The 27118-nt window shown below is 45.3% G+C and overlaps 1 protein-coding gene across 4 annotated transcripts in view; it reads right to left on the bottom strand.

Moving 5' to 3' along the window:
• mrtfbb (myocardin related transcription factor Bb) overlaps positions 1 to 6014 on the bottom strand; it is a 38669-nt gene extending 32655 nt beyond the window's left edge. For 2 of the 4 annotated variants that reach the window (XM_018757333.2, XM_018757334.2), the window contains exon 1: positions 5809 to 6014. The gene's annotated coding sequence lies outside the window, so the exon portion shown is untranslated. The remainder of the gene's footprint in view (positions 1 to 5808) is intronic. The other 2 variants (XM_018757335.2, XM_018757338.2) reach the window with 1 other exon arrangement.
• Positions 6015 to 27118: the final 21104 nt, after the last annotated feature.

Below are 27118 nucleotides of genomic sequence, written 5' to 3'. Positions count from 1 at the left end.
ATGGTCTGACCATCCCAGTGGATCACGGGTCAACTGGCATGTTGCTGAATGCAGGAAGTTATTTACCATCTGCTTCCACTAAGATAAATGAAGAAAACACTATAACAGCAGAAGCAGAGGAGAATATGCGCATGATTTCAAAGCCTGCAAAAACAAGACGGCTGTAAATATTAATAGGTAAAAGGGAACTTTTAGGGAGCGTCTCCGCATCCCGTGGAGCATATGCTCAGCAGTCCCCCGTGCTGCCAGAATGATGGTGTGGCAGCAGCCGTCTCGACACCTGTAGAGCCGCTGAAGTCGGTTCAAAGCTCAGACTCGAATGTCTGGAATGTGCTGCGGATTTGAGAAAATGGACCACTGGTGGATACATGACTCACAACAGGACTTCAGATAGAAACGGTGATTTGTCAGACAGAGAGGCTGGATGCGCATGAAATGATCTAAGGGTGTTTCGGGTTCACCATTCATAAGTTAATCGATTTCTAATTAATTAATTCTCCACCGTTCGGGTATTTATTTTCTCCAAACCAGATTGCAGCTTTGCCCGTCTGGTTTTTAACGGAGGCGATTTAGGTCCGAGTACCTCGCTGGAGGCGACAAGGGTGGGTTATAAATCCGTTTTCCATGACTTTCTGTGTCAAGTTTCGCAGTTCATTATCGTCCGTAATGCCCCCCGTCATCTTTGCTGCTATTTGCAAACATTACCTCACCGCTACTAACCCAGAGGAGGTCAGCTGTGCGGCTAAGATTAGAACAGCAGCTCAACAACAGGGCCGGCCAGAGTAAGCAGGGTGAACGCAAACTCCAGATCTCTGTTTCTGGAAGGAACGAGACCCCAGAACGTGCTGCTTTGCGGGGGAGGGGCGACGCTGTCGCCGTTCTCGAGAAATGAGCGCGACTCGTAGGGGCCGCCGCATTCCCATAAATCCCACGCGGTCTCGCGTCTCGGGAAACCGGACAAGAAGTTTTAAAAATAAAGACAAGGAAAATACTGAAAAGCAGAACTCAGCGAGGGGTCAGAACTGCGGGGGCAGCTTGGCCGCAGACAGAAATAGAATGCACAGCGGACTTCTGGTGAATAAGGGTTTTGCGGGGGAGGACTGCTGTCTTAGTAAAAAGCTCTGGCCGCGAGTACAGCGACGTGGGACAGCTTTCCAAAAGCTGCGTTTGCTGCCCCATCCCCAGGTCATTGTTCAGCTAACGCCGTTTCATTGTGGCAGCGCTAAGCTGCGAGATTGCTGAAGGCATGCCAACGTGTCAAAAAGCGAGCAGCCCAGAGCGGCGCGGTGCGATGAAACACGAGTTCCGATACACCCGGCTCCACTCTTCCTGTTTTGAGAGAAGCACAATTCGCAGGAGCGGTACTGCAGATGGTCTTGTGATCAGTGACTTTCCACCGCTTCTCTGCGTGAATCTTATCGGAATGAACCATTGTTTGATTTCAACTGGGGGGTCCCTGTAGCATTTACATTTATGCATTTGGCAGATGCTTTTCTCCAAAGCCATGTGCTACGCATTGTAAAACAAAAATGCGCCAATGAGAAATGAAGAGCTTTAGACACAGACGCAGGATTATACATAGATGGTTTGTTTGTCTAATACCACCATGTTGTTGGCTCACATCCCTCAAGTACCGGTATACTGAAATGAGATTCTAACAGAAAACTCACAAATAATCCTAGAAGATGGTGTTGGACTCCTTTATGTAGCTGTCAGGAGAAGTGTCTCAAAAAGCGATGCGTTTGTGCCCCTTCTTGACTGCTAGGATAGAGTGATTCTCGAGAGGTTCGGCAGCTCTGAGAGACAGCAGGAGCTCATTCCACCGCATCAGAGCCACGGGCGGCACGGTAGCACGGGGAGTAGTGCAGATGTCTCACAGCACCTGGGTGGTGTGAGAGGATGTGGGTTCAATTAACACTCAGTCTGTGTGGAGTTTACGTGTTCTCCCCCTGGGTCTGTGTGGGTTTCCTCTGGGTACTTTGGTTACCTCCCACAGTCCAAAGACATGGTGTTTAGGTTCACCCATAGTGTATGAGTGCCAGAAAGAGTGTGTTCCACTGATGTATGGATGAGTGAGTCAGCGTAAGTAGTGTATCTAGCAGCGTAAGTCTCCTTGGTGAATAAGGCGTGTGGGCTGATAACACTACATAGAGTCCATTGGAAGTTGCTTTGGAGAAAAGCATCTGCTAAATGAAGTAATAAAAAACAGAACCTACAGGTATTGGACCCTATGTGAGCTGAGCCATTAAGCTACCAGATGTGAAGGAGCACTGTTCTTCTGCTGGGGTATAGGGAACAACAAGGTCCTGTAGGTGCAAAGATCAAGGTGCAGATCCTTTCAAAGATGTAACCAGACTCATGAACTTCATATGGGGAACAACAGGAAGCCAAAGGAGAGAGGTGAGGAGGGGAGACATGGGGAACAGCCCCTTTATTTTCCCATACAACTGACACAGCACGAACTTTATCTTTTAAATCAAATGCTAACAAAGAGCAGAAATACTGAGCACTGAGGCCGCCTGCTTTTTTTCGTAAGATTAATCTTATGAGCCGGCAGGAGGCAACGCCTCAGCCTCAGTGTGATAACCAAAGAGGTTTGGATTATGTGTTTCATGACTGATTTGCTGGCCCAAAATTCCTACCCGCGGGCCATCTGCTGGAGAACTGTGGCCCTTTTGGACCCAGCTAGATGCTGAGATGATGGAGTAGCAGGGGGAGTTTATACAGAACGTCATTCTGCAATGAAGTGTGAGGAAAAACAAAGCTACAAGTCATCCTGCGGACTTTATTCTGAGCGTTTTCACTCTTGCATGGTGCTGCTTTAGCGGTGACTCACTCCCAAACTTCTCACCAGGGTACAAAGGTTTCACAAGATGTTGCTCAAATAGCTGTTACGTTTTGAATGGGACCGACGCTGTCAAAAACCTGCCTTGTCTAGTCAACTGCCACCATCGCCTCTGGCTGAATGACAAGACAGACTACAAATCACAGCCCACATGCCCAGCACACACACACCAACCCAGAATGCTGTGGAAGCCTCCGCACTCACACTCCAAACAACCCAACTTGCGCTCCCTTTAACACACCCTACTCGCCACCATGAGAAAACCATGCTCGTCTCTGCTGGCACATGCTGTGTAAGGGATGGGGAGACCGCTGCTGCCAGCTCATTAAATTCTGTTTATTGTAAGAAAACATCTCCAGGGTGCTCCCACACAGAGAACGGTGCTTAGAATGAATGAAGGACTTCATCAGATTACCTGCGAAGGGCAATATGGAGAGAAAGTGGAGATACAGGTTAATGGATGGTCACCGACCTCTGACCCCGTGGTGAAATACAATCCCGTTCAACAAAAGCAACGTCCCCGTGTCATGACGACAGGCTGACTGGAGATAGACAGGTAAGTAGTGGACCCAATTGCGGGTAGTTTTATTCTTTTGACAGGGTTCGTAGGGCAAGACAAACTCGAAGGTGGGTACAGGCGAAGGTCTACAAGGTGCAAACGTCACTATCCAGGCAAGGTGATACTTTGTGGTTGAGGAAAACAGGGGAGGGTCGAAAACCGGGAACAAGAGAACAAAGCAAGGCAAGATGAAAACGCTGAGACTGCAAAACCACAAGGACAACTGCAAGAATCCGTGTCGTGGTGTGGGCACGGAGCTCCTTATATCCCGGGAGTCATCAATTAGCCGCAGGTATTGCCGCTCCGCTTGTTCCGGGGGGTGTGACACCTCGTGCCATGTTATTCTGTTTGTAGCACTATCAGGTTAGGCATGGGGTAAATACCACACCAAGTTCAAAACCAAGAGTTCTTAATACCAATGGAGAAACTTTGACAACAATTAAAATAAACACTAAAGGTTCTGCAACGGGGGGGCGGGGGTGTGGTGGCACAGCGGATTTGACCAGGTCCTGCTCTCTGGTGGGTCTGGGGTTCAAGTCCCGCTTGGGATGCCCTGAGATGGACTGGCGTCCCATCCTGGGTGCGTCTCCTAACCCTGCGCTGCTGGGCTAGGCTCCGGCTCGCCGCGACAATGCTCGGGGCAAGCAGTTTCGGGGGGGGGTTCTGCAGCCAGCAGCAAAGACATTTAGCCCAGTTTTGCTTACCATTAATATTCATTTGAGCATCAGAAAAAAAAGGGGGTTTCTGTAGCCATGTAGACATCCTTGCAGGATGCACACTGGTTACAGGGGAAATGGATGGTGAAAACTATGGCTTTTTCAAAGTGTCTCATAAATGGCACTGGACATACATCATAACACTGGACACTCAGGGGTATAAGGACTTCTCAAGCATTGGGAGAGGCAAAAAATATCAGCAACAGCACTCACAAATACAAGGGGGACATTAGCCTTGCTTGAAAACTGTGCTGGAGGGATGGGGGGCATGTCAGAGGGAGTTATTACCAACATGAAGAATGACACAGAATGAAACGATCATGTCATTTCCAGTGGTGAAAACCACACCCATGTTTACATTTATATTTCTTTATTTAGCAGACACTTTTCTCCAAAGCGACTTCCAATGAACTCTATGTAGCGTTATCAGCCCACACCCCTTATTCACCAGGGTGTTTACAATTTGTTCAGTTCCCAATGAGATCTGTCTCATGGTGGAACAACAGAAACGGGATACAATGACAACGATTAACTCCTGAAAGGAAACCCCCAACCGCTGAGCAGGGCGCACAGTTCGGCTATCATCTAACTATAAGTGGGTGGAGCGAACCACTGAACAACTCAGTACAACGTTTTGCCTGCAAACAGAGTTGTACATCACCTGAAAGGCAAAGCAAAACACTGCATCTGTCACGGCTAAACCATCACTACCACACACACACACACACACACACACACACACACACAGTGTCCTAAACCGCTTGTCCCAAACAGGGTCGCGGTGAGCCGGAGCCTAGTCCGGCAACACAGGGCGCAAGGCCGGAGGGAGAGGGGACACACCCAGGACGGGACGCCAGTCTGCCGCAAGGCACCCCAGGCAGGACTCGAACCCCAGACCCACCGGGGAGCAGGCCCTGGGCAAACCCGCTGTGCCACCACACCCCCCCCCCCACTACACTCGAATCAGTAAAATACTGCAGAGGGCAGCACTCTGGGTTCGGATGGGGCAAAGGACGACGCACAGGCAGCGCTGATGAGAAATGTTTCATCAGAACATCGGCACACAGCGAAATAATGCTCTCGGTCCGAAGACCCCCTTTTCCTCCAGCCTGCCTAGTGCCCCCAAGCTTTCTCCCTCTCTTGCTGGCAAACAGTCACCCCACTACTTTCCCTCTAAGTCCCCCCTGTGGCCGAACACCTATATTTTTCCCGCAATTCAACTATTTACAATAGACCCGCTTCCTGTCCAAATTCTCACTAACAAGGGTCGTTACAATACTGTAAAACTTCACTATAACACTACTATTCTGTATCACTGAAACAATCACAACTCATCACTGAAACACTGACACCGGAACCCTATTATCCCATCACTGTATCAATGAAACACCACAACACTATAACATTTCATCACTGTAACACTGCAACACTACTACAACGCTGCCACTCTGTATCAATGAAACACCGCAACACTATAACATTTCACGTCTGCAACGTTGCTACACTGTAATATCGCATCACTGGAACACTGCTACAGTGTAACGTTTCATCACTGCAAGACCAAAACAATGAAAGAGCGAAACAGCAATGCCGAAAGACCGAATCACAGTAAGACTGAAACACAGATACAGTCACTGGTAGACACACTGTAACACCTTAACAATGAAACACTACTCCTGTGTACAAACCTGGTTTCCAGCAGTGAGGCTCCGGTGAAGGAGAGTTTATTTGTCCCTCTGGATGGAGCCGAAGTTCTCAGCGAGCGGAAGATGGCTGCAGCTCATCTGGGCTCAGTGATGTAACCATGTTAACCCCTCAAAGTCTGTACTCTCCACACTGCACTGAAGTAAAACCGTACTATCCAACCCTGGAATGCACACAACAGTATACTATAGCATAATGTATTACATTACATTTAACTAACACTTTGCTCTAAAGTAACTTACCATTGTTCACCCAGGCAGGTAACTTTACTGGAACCCCTGAGGGTAAGTACCTTACTCAAGGGTCAGAGGTGGGACTCAAACCTGCAACCTTTGGGTCCAAAGTCAGCAGTGCTAACAAGAATTAGGGTACCAACTATAGCATTACACACCTTTACCATGATTCTACACCACCAGCAATCAACTAAACAAGAACAGCAGCAGCAATATTGAATATATATAATAATAATGCTATGTAAACAGTTTCAGTAATCAGTACATACTAATCAGGTTGGAAAAATACACTTCACTCATCTTGACTCAAAATGTCACTTCATTCACACGCAGCCCAAAAATTTCCGATGCTTGAAACTCTTTCGTTCTAATAGTAATTCAGCGTTCAACACGGACGCTCAAATTCTCAGCGAGAAAACGGCGACGTTCGCGTGGCTCTTTTCTTGGACGGCAGCGACACCTAGTGGACCGCGCGGTCACCCGTTCCTGCAACCGAGTTGCAACTGAGGAGAGAGCGCGAACTTAAGGATGATGATGATTACACTTCTTGTGCTGCACATGTGAAACATGGAGACTGTAACTATGTGCAGTTATAGGATTTTATATAGCTTTTCAAAAAAAAAAGAAAAACAGTGAAAGTATTTTTTTTTTAACCCTTGTGCTTGTAATCGTGGCGGTGCGATGGCGCAGCAGGTTTGGCCTGTGCCTGCTCTCTGGTGGGTCTGGGGTTCGAGTCCCACTTCAGCTGCCTTGCGGTGGAGTGGCGTCTCATACTGGGGGTGTCCCCTCCTCCTCCAGCCTTGCACCCTGTGTTGTTGGGTTAGGCTCCGGCTTGTTGCAACCCTGCTTGGGACAAATGGTTTCAGACTGTGTGTGTGTGTAATTGGACATCTGAAGAAGTTAGCAAACTACTAATAAGAAGATGCTCAGTGATGGAAGCTGCTCTCTACTGGCCAGCTTTTGGGTTACAATTGTTGGATGCACAAATAAACATTAAAATAATTTGGAAGGAAATATTACCTAGAGCTTGTCAGGACACCCAAAATTTTGACAGATTCAGTGCCCAGAGACTTTTGCAGGAACCTGTACGCAACAGGTAAGAAGAAGAGCTGAGAGCAGGAGACGGTATGGGCCTGGTACACCATGGAGTACAAAATCCTGACAAATAGGCTCTCGCTCAAGGAAGATCACTCATGCATGCCGCTCACAAACAGAGACAAGAACTAGGCTTGTCAACCCCTGCAGAAGAAAAGAAGGGACACTTGACTTGGAATGTCTTTCTCTTCGTAGCTAATGTATACATGTAAAAAAGAAGTCTCTGCTTGACTGAATTAAATGCTAAAATGAATCTGAGACATTTTACTTTTAGCTCACTCGTCAAATGTAGTTTTATACAAGAAATGTACAATCCATTGGTTAAAATACATTCTGTAATATATTTTGAAAAGTAAAAGGGTGTGTAATAGAATACACAAAACAACAGCTAACAATATCAGCATCAGTCGAGGCGGTGCAACAAAAAAACTGGAAATTGCCCCTTGGGGGGTCGTTCCGTCGATGATTTTCCGCGGATGCATCTTGTTTTACGTCGCATAAATCTCTCTTCCAAACAAAGCTTAAATTACAGTTTGCCATGTCGTTCTCCCTGACTTTGCTAAGCTATCGGTTCTCTGTCTCCCATTCTTTTTACTTTTCTAATCGTTTTCGTTTACGAGGTGGACTGTTAGTAGCCATGATGACATCTAGTCATCTAAGTAGCTACCTGCCTTGACCCCTCGCGGGGGGTCCCTTGACCCTTGACCCCTGACCCCTCCCACACTGTCAAATGTTGCAACAACCAACGACAGTCGGACTCGCATATGCAGCACAGCTGTGTTTCACATACATTTTTGCGATGTTTTCCTAATCTTCTTTTAACACTTAATGCGAACTGCGAGCTTTATTTATGCAGTAAATATATATGTAATAAATAAATTTAAATGTCTCTGGGTGTGAAAGGTTAAAATACGGGGCAAACCGTGTTCGGTATGGTTTTAATACGGAACGATTCCGTATTACACGGCGGTAACAAGAAAATCAAAGGAACTTGAAAGAACCACAATAACAATAACCTCACTGGCAATTCCAGCAAACCAAAACAGTTGCAAAGCGCATCACTAATAAAAACTGACAATCTCAATCAAACAGGACCAAACAGTGGGCTTCTTCTGAATCGATGCACTTTTTTTTAAAATCGGATTGGGAAACTTGAAGAGCAGCCTTTTTTGGAGATTTATGGAAACGCACGACGAATCACATTTTATGCAGCGAGTTTTAAAGGATTTTTTTTTTCCCCGCTAGAAAAATAGTAGGTGCGATCCAGTGACACAGAAATTATGACAGCATGAGTGCACACAGTAGTAAAGAGAAGGTTAAAGCGGGATTTTGGTCATACAACGATTGCGTAATAGTGTGTGAATCATGGAGCTGTTGCTCTTTTTTATTATTCTTCTTCACGTTGTTTCTATTCCTGAAGAGTTGAGGATCCAGAAAAAGCCCACACTGCTCTTTCATCGGAGGTGCAAGTCTCCATGGCAGCCTGGAATAGCGTTGCCCTCCCCCCCTCCTGCCCCAGGTTTCCGAAATGGGGATCTGTGAGAAATGAGTCATCGCCGCCGCTGCTATCCGTCCGTTTCCGTCAGCTTTCGGCGGGCTGAGCCGTTCTCTGGCGTAAATGGTGGGTGGTGTGCGGAGGAGGCCTGGCGTATGCCAAGTGAACGTAAAAAAATCTCGGAAAAGTAGTTGTGAAAGAAGCGAAAGGAGGACGTCAAAGTGAGTGCAGCGAGGAAACGTTTCCACTCAACCTGCGGGCCACATTCAGATAGATTTTCTACATCATAACTCCTCTCCCAAAATAAAATGACTAGACCGTTGGAACCTCACACTTTAACACAACCGTTTTCGGTCTGCGATGCAATCTGATCGCACATGCACGTTATAAAATCATTATCTAAGATACGACGGCCTAAAAATTGTGTATTTATATACACTGTGTTGTAAGAAGTCCCGTTTTCTCCCAACTTTACCGTAAAGCCCTCGTTTTGGACCACACTGCTCTGAAACAAGTCCTTATGAATCCTGATGTAAAGCATCACACACAAATAAACACCCACATCCCCCCCCCGACACACACATTCCCTAACAGCGCTGAATGTATACAGGAATTCAGTTTAACACATGCAAAGTGGCAACTGGAGTGCCCTTAACTCCCAGAAAGATTATTTTTTTTTGTGTGTCACACATTATTTTTTTATTTTTCAAAATTTATACTGAAGACAAACTAAACAAGAAATGGAAATAAAGCCAGGGCCACAGAAACGTTTCCCTGCGCACTGCTGAGTGTTTCTGTGTGTCTCAGCTGAAGCTGTTGTCTGTCCTCATGGTGATCTGTAATGTGTAGAGTGAAAAAAAAATCATACGTTCTTACCACTATTATTTATTATTGCTTTGGACTTCAGATCCCAAGTCATTCTTCATCCACGCACTGTGCGCACAGACAGCTGCTAGTATAGAGGTTAGAACTGCTGCCTTTGTGCTCAAAGGTTACAAGTCTGAATCCCACCTCTAGCTGTAGTACCCTTGAGCAAGGTACTTACTCTAAATTACCCAGTTATAAAAATGGGTAAATAATTGTAAGTTGCTTTGGAGAAAAGCATCAGATAAATGAATAAAATGTAATGCATAATACCCCTACTACTCACAATTAACTTTATTATAAACACTGTAGATTGACCATGATTTGGTGCTGACTTTTTATAGTAAGGAAAAGTTCAGGCAGTTGGAAACAGTGGTCAGAGGCAATGCTTTTGGACCCAAAAGTCACAGGTATGAATCCACAATAAGCTGTAGCACCCTTGAGTAAGACACCAGCCCCTAATAGGCTCCAGTAACACTGCCCAGCCCTGCGATGGACTGGCGTCCCATCCAGGGTGCGACCGAAACCCCCCCCAGCCCAATGTCTCCGGGATAGGCTCCGGCTCACCGTGACCCCACTCGGGACAAGCGGTTCTTGAAATTGGTCGGTTAACACTGCCCAGCTATAAAAAATGGGTCAATAATAGGTAACTTAACACTGTAAGCATCAGGTAGATGCTGCCGATGGAGCAGCTCCAAAACAAAGATCTCCCACCGTGTCTGCATCTGAAGTTCATTTACCTGCTCAGCTCTTTCATTCAGACTCCTACAGTGAAGTCTGTGCGTTGCCTCCTGCCTTCTTTGGGATCCTTCCTCAAGTCAGACAACACAAGAGGGCAGTAGAGCCATGCTGCGCGTGTCCCAGCAACCAGAGGAGGACAGCTTTGAGCGTTCACTTTATCTGGGACACATTATAAAATTAGATGCGATCTGTTGTTCAGTTAAATTCAACCAGAACAAAACGATTGGAGGGAGACGTGCTGCTGTGGGCCGACGTGCCGTACTTCCAGTCCGAGAGGAAGTGGGTCACGAGTGAGGGATGGGCTGGGGTGGACCAGAGTGGACCGGGGTGGACCGGGATGGGTTGCGGGCGTCTTGGCCTTGGCCGCCAGCGCTTTTTTGGAAGCTCTTGCGTCGGCTTCCCATTCACTAAGTCGTGTGATTTCCAGAAGCAATCGTTCTAGAGGACTACAGATATTTCAGTCACGTCTCCCCATATCTCCCTTATGCAGAGTCAAAGCTGATAATTACAAGATTTGTGCAGAATAAAAGAATAAGCCTCGAATTAGCAGGATATCTCCAGCCAGACGTGAAAATGTGTTAATCGAAGCCATCTCTTTAGGGTTTTATCATGCCCAGGGTGGGTGGTGGATTTCTTCCGCTGTGAAATCAGATGCGCCGATTACATTTTACTACATGCATTTCTATGCAAATATGCGAGTCTGCCGAAGAAATGGCACCGCTGGTCATACGGCATTATGGCGACATACAAATCGGGACAAAAGAAATTAGCGTCGCGCTCAAGGACACGTGAAAGGGCCTATTGAGGTGAAGTGCTGTGCTGCGCTTTTAACGGGAAGCAGTTGAAGCCATCGTGAACATCTCCGCTGTGGCTGCAGGCCCGGCCCGCATTTCACTCCGAACGGTGATGCTTTCAGTGAATTTTTTTTACAGTTTTGGGGTTTTAATGATAATTCGAAGTTTAATTAGGTTTTAGAGTGCTGCAGAGTACACTTGTTGCAATGGTGATATTTAAATGTGCACCTTTCACTGTGGCTTTAGCTGTACGTATTACACAGTGACCGGAACAGCTAATTCATAGAATTTGCTCTCTAATGTGTCATGAATGAATGTGTTCTGTCTGAGATTGGTTTCCAAGGTGGAATAAGTGCGGACACAGTTTTTTTGATTTGTGAGACAGAAGGCGTCTCACAGGTATCAATGCGAGACAAATTACTTGTAATTTGGGGTTCAAATCCTGCTTGGGGTGCCTTGCGACGGACTGGCGTCCCGTCCTGGGTGTGTCCCCTCCCCCTCCAGCATTACGCCCTGTGTTGCCGGGTTAGGCTAAAGTTCCCTGCGACCCCGTGTGGGACAAGCGGTTCAGAAAATATGTGTGTGTGTGTGTGTGTGAGTAGACTTTCGCAGCGAGTTCGGTGTTCCTCGCTGCCTTCATCTGGAACGGTGCCTTGGTCTCATTTTTGACGCTGTCGTGATTTTAAGCACTGTAATTAAAATGAAAGAAAAGGTGGTGCCATGACCTGGCATAATGCGAGACTCACGAAAGGAGCTGTTCCATACTGTTGTTGCAACAGCCATTCCTAGACCCATTTCTGTGGTTTCACTGCCTTTCAGAGGGATGTTTATTTAACCATAAGGCAACTTCAGAGTGGGACCCTCCAACAATCCCCAAAACCCACTGAGGTTGAAGCCCCAACAAGCTACCGGGAAACAGTCCGGCTGGCGGCCACGCGACACGCAGAAAACGCAGCCGACACTGGCCGTGGCGCTGTCCCCGAAGGCCGGACCTCCAAGTTCAAGCTGTGCTTCCTCTCAAGGGTGCTGAACTGGAAACTGCCTGCAGGGAAGCAGAAGCCACACAACACAACCCCTCTGAACTCTGCAGACCAACACGGTCTTCAGAGGCACCAGAACTTCAGGCCACAACGTATGTCCAAACTGTTCCGAGTGAGCGAGTGGAGACGACACGGGGTGCCCCATCTCATCTGCTAAATCAAAGCGTCCTCTTTAAACCGCAAGCTAGAAAGCAGCAGCGGCATCTCCCACTCCTAACGTAAGGTAGCTTTAATGGTCGAGTAGGTTTCAACCTGTGTGGAATGTGACACGGTGGTGCTCTGGAACGGAGAGGGAAGGGCGGGAACGTGAATGAGGAAGCAGGTCAGGGACGTAGAGGCCGAATCAGGGGGCGGGGAGTCGAACAAGGCAAACAAACTTTGAAGAAAAATGAAATAAATAAATAATATCCTCCACAAACTGTACAGACAGCAGCAGCCAGATTAAACATAAATAAGTTACAGCTGGTGACACATTAATAAATATATTATTTAGCCTGTACATTATGTTGGCAGTTGAAATTCCCAATGGCATTTGGTTCAGACACTTGCAAAAAACATTTCTACTAGTACCCCAAAGTAATAACAAATTACTATGAATTACCCTAATCTCTGAATTGCAGCCAGTGGGCCGTGATAAAAGACTACAGGTTATTAGCAGAGATGTGCTCTGTGTCTCAGTGAGCGACAACTCTGGTGCTTTAAATAGTGACGTGTTATTAAGTGTTATTATTAAGGCACGAGTTGAGCCCTAAACCAATTATGTGAGCCTTTGTTTGCGGGAGACTGACCTGACAAACTGCCGGGTTCATCTAATTCAGACCACAATGGGCTGCGGATTTTTACAGATTATGGGCGCGAACATGTTAGGCGTATGATCATACAATTATTTCACAATTCTGCCCAAAAAACATACGTGTCTGAAATGCTTTTTTGGTGGTGCTGCGGGGGTAATTTGCATTTTGGCCATTTAAGTGAGAAAATTAGTATTAGAAAGAATTCTTTACTTCCAATGCAATATTCTCAAATGAGGATTAGGGTGAAATAATATATGGAGTTTTTAATGGTATTAGGCCAATAGATTCCAATAGCCATTACATTTAAATTTACTTTCATTCATGTAGCAGATGTTTTTCTCCAAAGCGACATAAAAGAGCAGTAAAATGTAAGAAAACCCGGTGGGAATGTATGATCAACATCAAAATGTCCATTCGAACCTGGGCCCAGGATAATGTCGGTTAACCCTGTGGGAGTCAATCACATTGCAAGCTTTAAATTAGTTCATGTGGATGTCAAACTACTTTCAAAATACACACACACACACATTTTCGGAACCGCTTGTCCCATACAGAGTCACGGGGAACCGGAGCCTACCCGGCAACACAGGGCGTAAGGCCGGAAGTGGGAGGAGACACACCCAGGACGGGACGCCAGTCCATCGCAAGGCACCCCAAGTGGGACTTGAACCCCAGACCCACTGGAGAGCAGGACCCAGTCCAACCCACTGCACCACCGCACCCCCCACTTTCAAAATAATATTCTTTTTTTAAGCTTTTTATTCTCTTTGGTTGCGTCATAAGGCACCCATTTGTTTCCTCAGTTGTACGGTCACTGAACCTCCCACTTCTCTCTCCATGGGCTTTAATTTGTGTACCCTGGGGCAAATTCATCACAACTTAGCGTGGTGTGGAGGGAATTCAAACTTAGACCCCCTGCTGTCAGATGGCCAGCGATTATCCAACTAGCAGTTCCTTATTAAAGTGCTAATTCTGAAATATTTTGCATTCCACAGGAGCTATGTTGCACTGCAAGAGGTCATGGGATAATTTACAGCATTTTTTTCCTCTTGAGGAAAGTCCTTTTGGGCATTTCTCTATTTTTGATGGCGGAGCTGATAAAGTCAGTTAATTTTGCCATTAACAGAGGCCGGTAGCAGGTAGGGTGTGGTGGGAGCAAGGTTGCCTATAGTCCGAAGAACTCAACCACCTTAGGTGACCTTTTTAATTTCATCGCTAGGTAAGTCATGAAAAAATGTTTTCAGTCAAATGCGATACCTCTAAATTTCTGAACAAGAGAAAAGAACTTAATAAACAGTCATTTTTTTATGCAGTGTTCCCTTAAAGCCGATGTTCATCACATGGGCATGTGAAGTTTCTGCTTTTCCACCTGTTACTGGACGGAACTATGCAAAGATCTGCTTCGCCAATGGACTACATCAGAATGGCTCATAATAACCCACTTCACAAAGAAACGTCTGATACGAGGGAAAGCCTTGGGAATGAAAGTCGGGCAAAACTGACGGATGCATCAAAGGCAATAGTTTTTTTTTGTCATGCGACATGCGTATTCCTCTAACATCAGAGGTAGTCGGAACAAAAAGGGATCCTTTATAATTCCACATCCCATCTACGCACGAGTTCCCCTGCTTCGGCAAGTTGCTGTTTACATATTCAAACGCTGCGGTGCTATAAAAAAATAAATAAAAATTCGGAACTCTAAAAGCAGAGAGCAGCTGGGCTGGAAAAGAGTCGCCCCCTTTTAGCTGAATTCACGGCTTTGGCGAGAATAACAGGCTTCGCAGCAGTCAGATTCAATTCTGCAAAACAGAGCGACTTTGGGAGAAGCAATGAAAAGGAAGAGCCGAGGGGGCTGTTTGGGGGGGTGATGTACGACTCGAGAAAGAAAGTTTGTGGAGCGCGGAAAGCCATGGAGAAGGCAGTGGAAATCCCCAGCAGCAGTAAAATATCACCGCATGATAGAACAGATGATGAGGTACGTAACGTTATGAGGTTTGCCAGGCTCCGATGGGAGATGTGGCGAGATGTCAGCAAACCCTGGTGGCTGCCGCTCATTAAGAGGAACTGAGGAGAGGAAGCCGAGGGGACATGAATTAAGAGAGCAGAGGACAATCTCTGAACGTCAGAGACACCAAAGCGACATGGCTGGGGCCGCCGAAGCACAAGCAGCTGATGGACAAGGAACATGTGTGTTTGGAAGTGACAGCAAAACACTCCCCCAGTCTAGTGGTCCAGTCATTTGGTACATTTTCACATTGAATTTTGCCCAGCCATCCATGCATAATCAATCATGTCCAGTGCAGGGCCATGGTGGTACAGAGCCTACCCTGGAAGCATGGGGTCAAAACCAAATGCCAGGAGGCAGGAGGTAGGAGCCAAGTGTGGGTGCAATTATTATAAATCCAAAGGACAAGGTGAAAACTGTGGTCAGGGACAGGCGTGTTCCAAAGAACCGAGGGGTGGACGTTGATCTGAGGGCAAATCCACGGTAGATGTCGAGGAGCGAAGCAGCGGTCAAAGCCGATGGAATCAGGATGTAGGGTCGGGAGTCTGGAACGGAGAGGGAAGGGCGGGAACATGAATGAGGAAGCAGGTCAGGGACGTAGAGGCCGAATCAGGGGGCGGGGAGTCGAACAAGACAAGGTTTCCAGTCGTGTATGCAGAGGGTACGGGTGCCTCAAAGAGATTCCGCCACTTGGGAGTGGTGATGTGGCTCCCTGTATTCTCTGCTACGCTGATTCCTGGCAGGTGTGCTGGGCTGGGGTGCGGTCGGAGGGTGTGACACATAGGTAAGGTACACGTGGATGTGACGGGGACTAGTCTGCTGCAAAATTGATCTTTGTGTTCATGATTTGGAGCAAACGTGTAGAGTTAATACTGAAGATTTCTTAGATACAATTACCCAGGCTCTTCCTGGTATGAAGGTTTTGTTATAAATGTTCAAAAATACATTTTCCAGAGTATCTATCTATCTATCTATCTATCTATGCAGCAAAACCTGTGTTCTCACTTTCAGCTCTCACTGGCAGTATTTGAATGGACCTGCCTTCATTCAGCTCCCTTCCACAGTGTTTACAGCTTGTGTCTGGTGTTCCAGTGACAAGATGAGTAACGCAGCACATGTTTATGGGATTAATTAACCAACAAACTGCATTAAATAGGTGTGTGAAATTTGTGTGATGATGCATTTCTACCTTTAGAATTAGTTTTAATTTAGTTTTAATTTTGTGTGACAGTTAGTACTTCATGTAACTTTGGACTTACAAACAAACCAAATTATGAACAAACTTCTGTTCTCGGTTCAGTTCCTAAGTTGAGGAACCAGTGTGGGTTGACTGCTTGGTCGTTGCTGTTTGTACTGGGCTGTACTGCACACTTTTACCTCTGATTCCGGTCTCCTTCAAAGGAGGGATGTAATTGCATCACCTGGACCCCCAAAAGACCAATGTACAGGGGAAAGTGGTGGAGAGGTGCTCTGGAGAAGCTGTCAGGATGAGTCGCTGCACTGAGGAGATTTGCTTGAAGGTCTGGGCCGTGTCCCACCCAGGTACCCCCGAGTACTGTTTCCTCTGTTGACCATGAGAGGACTGGCAAAGACCACCTCCTTGGCAGCTGTGACAGGCTGTCAGATGAAACATCCTCTCCTAAAATGTGAGGGCAGGTGTGATCGGAGCCTGAAATACGTATCCCCAGCTTTCATGATGTTCCTGGAAAAAGTGCAGCGATGAAAAACAAGTGGGTCGCAAACCTGTACTTTGGAGCAACGTCCCTCAGACGTCGATTTATAAAAAGTAATAAAAAAACAGAGACTAAGTTCAAAGTTTCCAGGCTATTAAGGGAAGTTTTAATTAGATTAATTCCTCTTCCTGATAAGAAACAGTGGATTAGAACTATAAAGAGCTGATTACACTGCTAATTTATTTCTGTCATCACCTTGCTGGGTGTGAACTGCAATACCTCAAAATATTTCAAACATTGATTTGCATTTAGCAGTGAATAATAGGTAGATTACGTATTGCTGGATGTTGCTTTGTGGGTGTCTGAGGTCCCATGACTTCACCACCTCACCTGGGACCTGACTGATGCAAATATATGGAATCGTGATTTCATTTTTAATATGATAAAGGAGTTGAAAAAGCAGCAACCGTCCTCAGTGACACTAGAAGACAGTAGACAAAATCTGGAGCTGGAAGACAACAAGATACAACATGAAACAAAAGAGACAGAGAAAGTGAGAGAACTTGTTAGGTTTTTACTGTCATTATTATTACATTTTTATTCAATTTTTACTATCTATTATCCTTATCAGGATAAAGCCTGTCTTCCTGTCACAATCTCTCAATCAAACTGGACAACTCACTCATTTTGCCTACCTCCTTGGCCAAGAGTCTGGGAGTGATGACTGACTCAAGTGTATCTTTCTCTCAGCACATTGAAGCCACAACCCGGACGTGAAGATACATCCTGCGTAACATCTGCAGGATCTGTCCTTACCTCACAACAGACTCTGCCAAACTACTTGTCCAAGCCATGGTGAATCCTGCCTGGACTACTGCAACTCTTTCCTGCCTGGCCTTCCTGCTCCTGCCATCAAACCTCTACAGCTGATACAAAACGCTGCTGTCCGAGTTGTGTTTGAGTTGTCGAAGTGTTCCCATGTATCTCCTCTACTTGTTTCTCTGCACTGGCTTCCTATAGATGCCTGGATCAAATTTAAGACCCAAGTTATAGCCTACAAATGCATCAATAGAAGTGCTCCTAGCTATCTACAAGACTTTATCATCTGCCACACCCCTACGCTCTTCCACATCTGTGCGCTTTGTGGTCCCACAGGCAAAAGGTTCTCGGTTCTGGCTCCGTTGTGGTGGAACAACCATCCCCTCTCACTCAGAACTGCTGAACCTCTGTCCACATTTCAAAAGTGTCTTAAAACTCACCTCTTCCAGACTCACTTCGTCCATAATCTCTTAAATTTTTGTAAGGTGTAAATGTTCGTGCGCTATAACTTTAAGATTATCCCTGGATAAACCTTTACGCAGCTACTCCTGTAATGTAACGTAAATGTTTATATATGTGTCCAAAAAAAAAATTATTACAAAGAAGGTGATTTGCAATCGTGGATATTCAAGTTTTATGCAGCTACTTGTGTGATGAACATTGGTTCACATGGTGGAAAGAAACAAACTAACTACACTTAAGACTCACACGTCTGCATCTATGTCTCTCTTTCTGCTAATGTAATGCACACATTGTATTTTCTACGAGATGTACGTCATTTTGCAGAAAAATGTCTGCTAACTGAATAAATGTAAATGTTATCAATATCATCATTACTAATACTACTACAACGAAGAAGAAGAAGAATCAAGATACACAGGACAAGATGTTACACCCCATGCGTATATTCCAATGGCTGTACAGAAGGACCCAGTCCAACCAACCTCACCATGAAGCCGCAGAGAACAACATCCAACATTACCAACATACATCTCCATGCATCCTTGCATATCAGTTTGCTCAATCAATGGTTTGGCAATAGAAGTGTACGAAAATTTGTCATGTCAGTGAGCCGCATCAGAAGTGAAAACTGAATTCAACTGAGAGTGGGACGGGTAGATGGAGAGAGACGTATTTGATTGTTAGACTTACTTTTATATTTTTATCATTATAACAGTTTCTTACTGTTATATTTTTATTATTGTATTGCATTTTTCTTTTTACTATTTTTATTATTACTATTATTATTTTTTTAAACCACATAATCTTTTGCATACAAATGTTGAAGAAATGCTTTTGGTACAGAGTGTATGCAAATTTGTCATGCCAATAAAGCGCATTAAAACTAAAAACTGAATTGAGAGAGACAGGGAGAGGTGAAAGAGGCAGAGAATGCCCTGAAGACTTCACTTCAGGACACCAGGTGGTTCATTAGGTTTTTCTTTGCAAAAAATTGCACACACCATGAAAATAAAAAGAGAGCAGTGTCCTCCCTCCCCAGCCCGGCACGTCCGGGGAGTCCCACAAAATGTCAACAGCCCTCCAGTCCCTCCAGTTAACAAGCTGAGTAAGCACACGCGTGGGACCTGGACAGGCGGGGCTGGCGGCGTTGGGGAGGAGGAGGCGAGCATCGGTTTTGTACGGGAGATGCGGCTCGTTGACGGCCCACACCTTCCTCCCGCGCTCATGCCTGAGGATGACTAATCGCATGAGTGGGGGCCTCGCTGTTAATGTCGGCTGAGCTGTGGGCTGCCGCCCGACCCGTCAACGCTTCCGCCTGTCTCTGCCAAAAAAGGGCCAAATGCATTCAAAAAAGTGAAAAAAGAAAAAAACAAAAGAGAAAAGGAGGTGAGCGGTTTGGGTCCGGCTGTATGCTATCCATGTAATGGTGTCCGCTCGCCTGAGTCGGCCTGCATCTCCAATTTTCCTCTCAGATTAAGCTTATTCATGGGTGCTCTGATGTCTCATCTAACAGATGCATGGGTGTAAAAACACTGACAAGTGGTAAATTCGGTTCATAGTTTAAAAAACACAATTGTTGTGTCCCAGGTGTGACATACGCTCAGATGTCAACTAAGGATCAAACTGCAGGTGTCTGGCCCACGGTTACCCTTGCCGTTCTTGCGTTGGTAACCTGAGGTGGGAGGTCCATGAGGATGAACTCAGAATGACGCAGTGAGAAGCACACAAACATCAGCTAATATTCCACAATCCTTAGGCAGTGATCACAGTGAGGCATACTGGGACCTGGAGTGCTTGGGGGGTGGGGATACATGATGCTGCAAGAAATAATTATTGTATTATTATCTTGGATGGAATAGAGCAGCAGCACCACCTGTCCCCATATCTGTTGACAGGATCAAAACAAACTATTTAAAGCCTCTTCTCCCAGACAGAAAACTTTTGCCGACCGGCGATTCGGATTCACACTCATCTCCTGCACACTGAATGCAGCTGACGAAAGAGAGACAGATCACAAGGAGACATGCCAATAAATAAGTGTCTATAAATTACGTAATAAGGTAATATGTGAGACAGATTTGTTATCATTCATTTTAGCACCAGTCGCTAATCAAATTCATCCTTCTTGCTATAATAGTGTCATTAAATGGTCCTGTGCAGATATCAAATTATGAGTCCTTTTAAATGCTAACTATACATGTTTTTTGTGACTGAAAATATTTGTACTGCAAATCATTTTGCTCAGCTGCCAAAATCAGGAGCGAAGGAAAGCCAAGACAATGTTGATTTCTAATCAGTTTGTGTATATAACTGGGAAAACACATAACTCCTCCGCACCTCATGAAACATCATTGTTTTATAATAAAAATTTATGCGTTTTTTTGACTTACGTCGCAGAGCTGTTTGTGACACTGTGATCCTTGGGGTTTGGCCATGAGCCAGGGGGGCTAAGTGGCTAGGTTAACAGGAAACCATGCGGCCAAGCTAACAGGAGGCTAAATGGCTAAGCAAACAGGAGTCGATGGATCCCCATCTGGTGCCCTCCGCAGCCAGATGGCGAGAGATGGGCAGCGGTCCCTGTGCCGGGGGCATGGCCTACACCCCCCAAGCCGCTACACCCCACCTTGAAATCATGAGTAATGCTGCTCAGCGATCTCAGAGCTGTCGTGAGGGAAGCGTGAATTGGAGCCAGCCATGGCCACCTGACTCACACGGACATGTGGGCTAATTAAAGGGAGATTACTCCATCGTACACGGTGCGCTTCACCTGATGTCTCATGCAGCAGAGGTCTCATGCAGCTCAAGTCCCCATGATGAAATCCTTTTCTCTAGCCATGAGAGAGGCACTTAACCTCTTAACCTAAATTACTCCGGTAAATATCTGGCTGTGTAAATGGGTAGAAGGAAAACAGTTCTTAATTAGACTACTGTAGGCCACTTTGGATTAAAGTTAATATCATGAAGATGCTGAGCGAAAGGATCGGCATCATGTGGCGAAGGAGGCCCAGCGCATTGTCAACATGGAGCTACCCAACTTGGACACTACCTATGCTTAGTCGAGTGAGGAAGAAGATTGGCGGTATCATCAAGGACACCACACACCCTGGTAACACCCGGTTTGAACTGCTGCCGTCTGGCAAATGGTTTGGGATAATATGATCCCGCACCAATAGACTGAGGAACAGCTTGTTTCCCAGAGCTGTGGCCTCCATCATACCAATCCCTGCCCAACCGAACAACTGATTACGAGAGCTAGCTGCAGCCTCCATCACTCCCCCACATTCACCCCCCCAAGACTGCAAAGGTCTGAGGACTTCAAAGTTTTATTGTAAGTAGTATTTATTTATTTATTTTAGGTGTTCTTTCTACTGCTGTTTTCTGAGGGTTGCCACACAAATTTTCATTGTATTGCACACAATAACAATAAAGTATCTTATCTTACAAGTCATGTCATGTTTCAGATGCAAGACACTAGAGTTCCATTTGACCAAACTTGATATTAGAATCAATTCCATTTTAGCAGAACAAACAGCAAAATTGTAATATTTCTATTACTAAAGCTCTCATCACGATTTTGCTCAGGTTCTGCTGTAAAATGAGTGAAACAGTTGTGATATCTGCTTTCGAAGTGTACAGTATCACTCGTTGAGAATAAAAACTAAAATTCACTGAAAAACTATTGCATTATCGTGGTAGATTTTTCAGCAGTAGTCAAGCCAGTGAGTTGAGAGATTGTAGTTTGTATATGTGGTTGACACAATCCCTATGTACAAAAAACCAATCAGCCTGTCTGGGAGCACGATGGGAGTGGATGCATTAAGAGAGACTGTGGATCGGTGAAAGGCCGTAGAGAAGCCTATGGAGCTGATCACTGCAAGAAGAGAATGGGTTTTCACAGCTTCGGAATTCCTCTCCGTTCCACTAACACCCAATTAGGACATATTTACATACTAATAATAATGAAAGATGAGAATAATCTAGCAATAAAACAAGAGAGCACAAGCCTGTGTTGTATAAATGTATACAAATATGAGCATTTGAAGTCTGGTGCCCTGAGGATGTTGAGTTGTTTGCGTTTGAGACCTACTCAAGCCACACCAGGTGGCCTTGCCATAGTGACTCATAATGCAAAAGAAATCCCAGCTTTCCCTCTAAAAGAGGGGCACTAAAGCAGTTGTGCAAATGTGCCCCAAACTCAATTCCCTTTCAACTGCTCCGCCGCGACTCGTCTAATTTGTTTTCCGTTCTCTGTCGATGAGCCGCCGTTGCCGTCTTTGCATCAAAAATCACTTGTTTGAGGAAGTACACCCATGGGGCGCGGGGGTGCAGGGACCACAGAAAATTTGCATCGGTTTGTCAGAGCGTTAAAGCGAAGATCCAAAGGCCTGTGAAACTCCCACAGGATTCTTTGCCTCGGTTACACAGAGCCTCAGTTTGCTTAGAAACTCCCCTCCATTTCCACGTTGATAAATACATTTAAGAGAAATGGAATGCTGGAAGGAAGGGGTGGAGCTACTTGTGGTAGGGAGTGACTTTGGAACTTGCTCAGGAGGTGTGGCTACTTGTGGGAGGGGCTTTTTGGAACACTCAGGAGGTGGAGCTTCTCGTGGGTGGGAGGGTCTTTTTGGGATGCCCAGGAGGTGGGGACACTTGAGAGTGGGACTTTTTGGAATGTGAATATGGTGGAGTAACTTGAGGGTGGACAGGACTTTGGCAATACTTAGGGGGTGTGCTTACACAGTGATGGGAGGAACTTTAGAATTGCTCATGGGGTGCTTCAACACAGGAAGAATGTGTTTTTGCAACTTTCAGGGGGCGGGGCTACTTCTGAGTGGGAGGAGTTCATCTCTTTTGCTATTTGGTTTGGGCAATGCAGTAATGGTGGCATAATGGATTTTGTTAGTTGGTTCAGCTGGCACAGCAGATGAGCTTACAAAATTCACAATTTAGCAGAAACAATGCACTCAGCAGATGAGTAGACCAAATCCCCGTGTACACATTACATAAGATTGTGTGGGAATTTAACAGACTGGAGATCATCTTCATCTTGTAGATGAAGGCGATCGGCCCTCTTCAACTCATTCCTTCGTCTCGCCAAGCCTTGAAGCTTATCTGTCTATGAACTGAAGAGGCGGATCTGCATCTTACATAATGGGGCTAGAAGAAGAACCAGCTGCACGTGCTGGGGAGTTTCACTTTCAGCTTGTAGTTTCAGATGGAAGGCAGTCTTCCTGAGCTGAAGCTGTGTGACAGTTGCTGGTAATGATCAAGTTCTAATTTACCCAGCATTAACAGAGCAAAGAAATAATAAAACTAATAAAAATAACATATTTTTTCCCATTTAGACAAAGGCTTTCCTGTTAAGATGTCCTGATCAACCCAACTACCAAAAGAAGAATCACAAGGTTGACAGCAGTGTGAGCGATGCTGCTGATGCACACCAGAACGGTCCATTAAAACCCAGGTGTCGACAAAGAGTCCAGCGTGGCGCTCTGTTGACCCAGCTGCATTGAAGGGCTCTCTGTGAGTGTCTGTTAAATATTCACTGAACGGGCCAGTCACAACTCCTCACTCAGTGCAGCCTCCTTGGCTGCCCCCATCCCTCTTTTGTAGTTGCCTGGACTTTGGGTTCTCGTCTGTTGCCATGGTGACCCCCCCCCATCCTGTAGAGACAGAGACTGAACTCATCCAACCATCAGCACACGCCTCTTGTTTTGGTGTGCAGTACACGTAAAAGGACACGGCTCATTGTCTGCATCATGGGTACACAGAAAAAAGGCCCAAGCGTCATGCCTGTGCGAGCTGCATCCAGGCAAACAGTTCGCGTCTCAGTCGGGACCAACGCCGGGAACAACCATGCAGTAATACTGCTAATTTATGACCCTAGGCAGAGTGTGACCCAAATCACGAGTCGTGTGTCATGGGCCATTTCACCCGTCGTAGCAATTTCACAGGTAAGTACAAAAATCTGGCTGGTCTGTGGCTGTCAAGGTAATAGCTCAACGACTGAATATCGCAGATTTTCCACCCCCTGTTCTACTGGTCTAAAGCTCATAGGACACAAGTAGGCATAACATGGCCTCCACATAACCAATTAAGTCATTCATGCGCCAAAAGTTCCCCTTGAAAGCATATTCTCTTTCCATAGACAAGAGCTTACGTATTGCGCACAGGTTACAGAGTACAGGCAGTACTGGGGCAAAATGACACAGCAAAATAACACGTGAAATAGGGTTTCCATGAGATATGTGGAATTTCATTGTGGACTGAGCTCCAAGGCATCATACAGACCTCTCTCACTGTAGAATCGCATAGGTCTCATTCAGAAATTTTAGAGACATCTGTCCCTATATATTTAATGTTAACAGAGATGAAAACCTTTGAACCTGCAGACTTAAATAGTTAAAAATCATGAAACAATGATGAACAAGTCGTATGAAACAATCCTTTTACAACTCAGTATGCTTTCTGCCTTCAGACCACGCACAGTAAGTTTCTAATTTATGTTATTCTCTAAATTAATACAGGCTTTAAAATGCCAAAAATGAGATGATCATTTACATCATAGGCTAAAGCATCACAGACAACACAGGCCAAATATCATATAGTGATTTCTGCAAATCTGCATGAAACATATGGTGATGTCCAAGTCTGTATTGGTTGGGATTTACACTGAAAGCCATCTCAGGCAGCAACCTAAGTGTAAAAAAATGTACAAGAGTGTAAGTGTGCTAAACATGTTGAAAATATACTGGTAATAGGGATGTGTCACTATTACCAAACTGACGAAATAATTAAAAAAAAGATAAAATATGCTTTTTTCATGACGACCTCTTGGGTTGCCTTTTTCTACAGAGTAAAAATGCAACAGAGATATAGATTTACTCTGATTTTGTTTCAAGAATGACTATCCTTCCGTGTTAATTATAGAAAATAAATACAGAGTTCACCAAAAGTGCTTCATGTGACAAGCCAAGCTTTTATCTGTTAGCAGTGCAAGGCTTCTCTCCACTTACATAGTTTCCAGCTTTGATCTGTTCGCTCTCCCTACGTCAACATTTAAATGTTTCCCAAATATTTTGTGAAAATTAACACAAAGAGTCCAAATCAAATAATAATTGCGGCAGATACCCCAGAAGTTTGATTTCCTGCTCAACCACAATTCTATAGCTTTATGTAACTGAAACTGAGCCCTTCAACTGAGGTCTCGACTTTACATTGAGGTTGTTGGTTTGTGCCCTGTTAGCTTTTAACTATTAGCCAGTCAGCCATCTTGGACCTCTTTTGTTGACAAAAGTGCCATGAAAGATGAACCTCCTATTACGAAGCAAGGCTACTGAGCACAAACCATTCCGAAGCTTGACAAAGACTGTCGGTTGCTCCAGACACGGAATCATGGGAAACAGAGTTACGGACTGTACATCAAAGAATTGCCCTTTGCCGTGTTCTTCGTAAATAGACACAGACAAGGAAACCAAGTGCTCAAGGAGCACAGCAGTTCCAAAGGGTGCCATTTTCCTGGCCACAGCAGTCATGTCTGTCTCTGCAAAGCTGCAGGAATTTGGAGAAATTCTTTGAGAAACAACAGAGCTGGACTGATGACTGACAACACAGTCTGTCCTGCATTTACATTTATTCTTCTAGCTGATGCTTTCCTCCAGAGCAACTTACAATGTTAGTCTATTTACAATTATTTTTCCCATTTATACAGCTGGGTAATTTTACTGGAACAATTTCACATTAAGTACCTTGCTCAGAAGTACTATAGCTGGAGGTAGGGAGTGAACATGCAACCTTTGGGTCCAAAGGCAACAATTCTAGCCACTATGCTACAAGCAATGGATGGATTTTGTCATTGTGATTGTGAGTCTGTCCCAAGAGGTGGTTCCAACAGCTTTTCCAGTAGAACTTGAAATCAGAGTTTTCTTGCATTTTCCTTGCTCGGAGAACCCGAGCAAGGACTGGCAAACACCCGCTAACATCCATCGGCCTGTGTGCCCCTGCTCAACTGGCAGAATTTAACTCCCGTTCACTGTAAAAATTAACAAAGGTCTGGAGTTTGTGCTTCAGTGACACCAGCTTTGGGACGCGTAGGCCTAACGCTGAGGTCCTCGACCTTTTCACCAGTGTGGGCAGCACTCCCACATAAGAGTGCGGGCCCGAGGATGGGTCATGAGGAACGCCGCCCACTCCTTTTTAAGCGCACAGCTATTAAAATTGGCTCGTAAGTTGTGCTGTGTTAAAGCACAGAAGATAAAGGCTCTGCTGCCTTTTAGTGAAAGGTTGATTCTCTAGAGACACATCAAATCATGGCATTTTCATCGCTGGATACCTCAGCCCTTTATGCTAATTGCACCTCAGGCCAAAGAAGATGGATTTACTGGGAGTAACCAGGAAACCAGAGCTAACTACCTTAAAACATGAATTACAATCTTCAGTATCTACAGAAAAATGCATCAACAATAATTATTGATAGATTTTGTGATTGAATATGAGGGTAGAAATACAACACTTTACACGATAGATAGACACCTGTAGCACCTTTCGAATAAGAGTCCACACCTGTTGTCTTTCTCCCTCCTTCATTTAAACTGGAATGAATATGTTGCTTGTTTAAATAATCTACCACTGCTGTACCGCAGGTCATGACTGAACTGGATGTAACTGATAATTGGAATAATTTGCATGGTGGGAGGGGAGACAAAATGAGCTTTGGAGATTTTTAACTGCTGGGGCAGGTAATAAATCATACTTGTTTGTCACTCTTCTTGCAATTAATGTAACCCTGGGGACCGAGTGTATGTGTTGGGTGGTTTGTGTTGCCATTACTGCCAAGCTCACAGCCGGAGAGGTCTCTGAAAGGGCCCGAGATAAGGTTCAAAACCTATTCCTGGAACTTTGGCAGTGCAATCATTAAATTCCTGATAAAGAGGTTGTATCCAGTGGAAAAAGCCTCAGTTAGATTCTGAAAAACATGCTGCCGTGACAGAAGATAAATAATGAAAAAGAGAAGTGCTGCTAAGAGATACTGTGAATGCGACCAGCTGTGCTACTTGTCACCGATTTTTACTATTGTTATTAGACAGAGACTGTCAGCAAATGCCCTGCTTTTAAGTGAGGCCATCATCTGTCTTGGCTCTTTCTGAGGACAATCACGGCTGAGGTGTAACCGTACCCCTGGTGGTGTTCACTCGGATCAAAATTTTGACCTCTACGAATGATCTGAGGTTTCAAACAGACTGAAATCTGACATCACACTCTGTCAAATTTCTGGGGAAT

Source organism: Scleropages formosus, chromosome 8 (genome assembly GCF_900964775.1).
Source record: "Scleropages formosus chromosome 8, fSclFor1.1, whole genome shotgun sequence".
Lineage (NCBI taxonomy): Eukaryota > Metazoa > Chordata > Actinopteri > Osteoglossiformes > Osteoglossidae > Scleropages > Scleropages formosus.
Note: the sequence above shows the minus strand (reverse complement) of the source record. Positions and strands in the feature narration are given on the sequence as shown.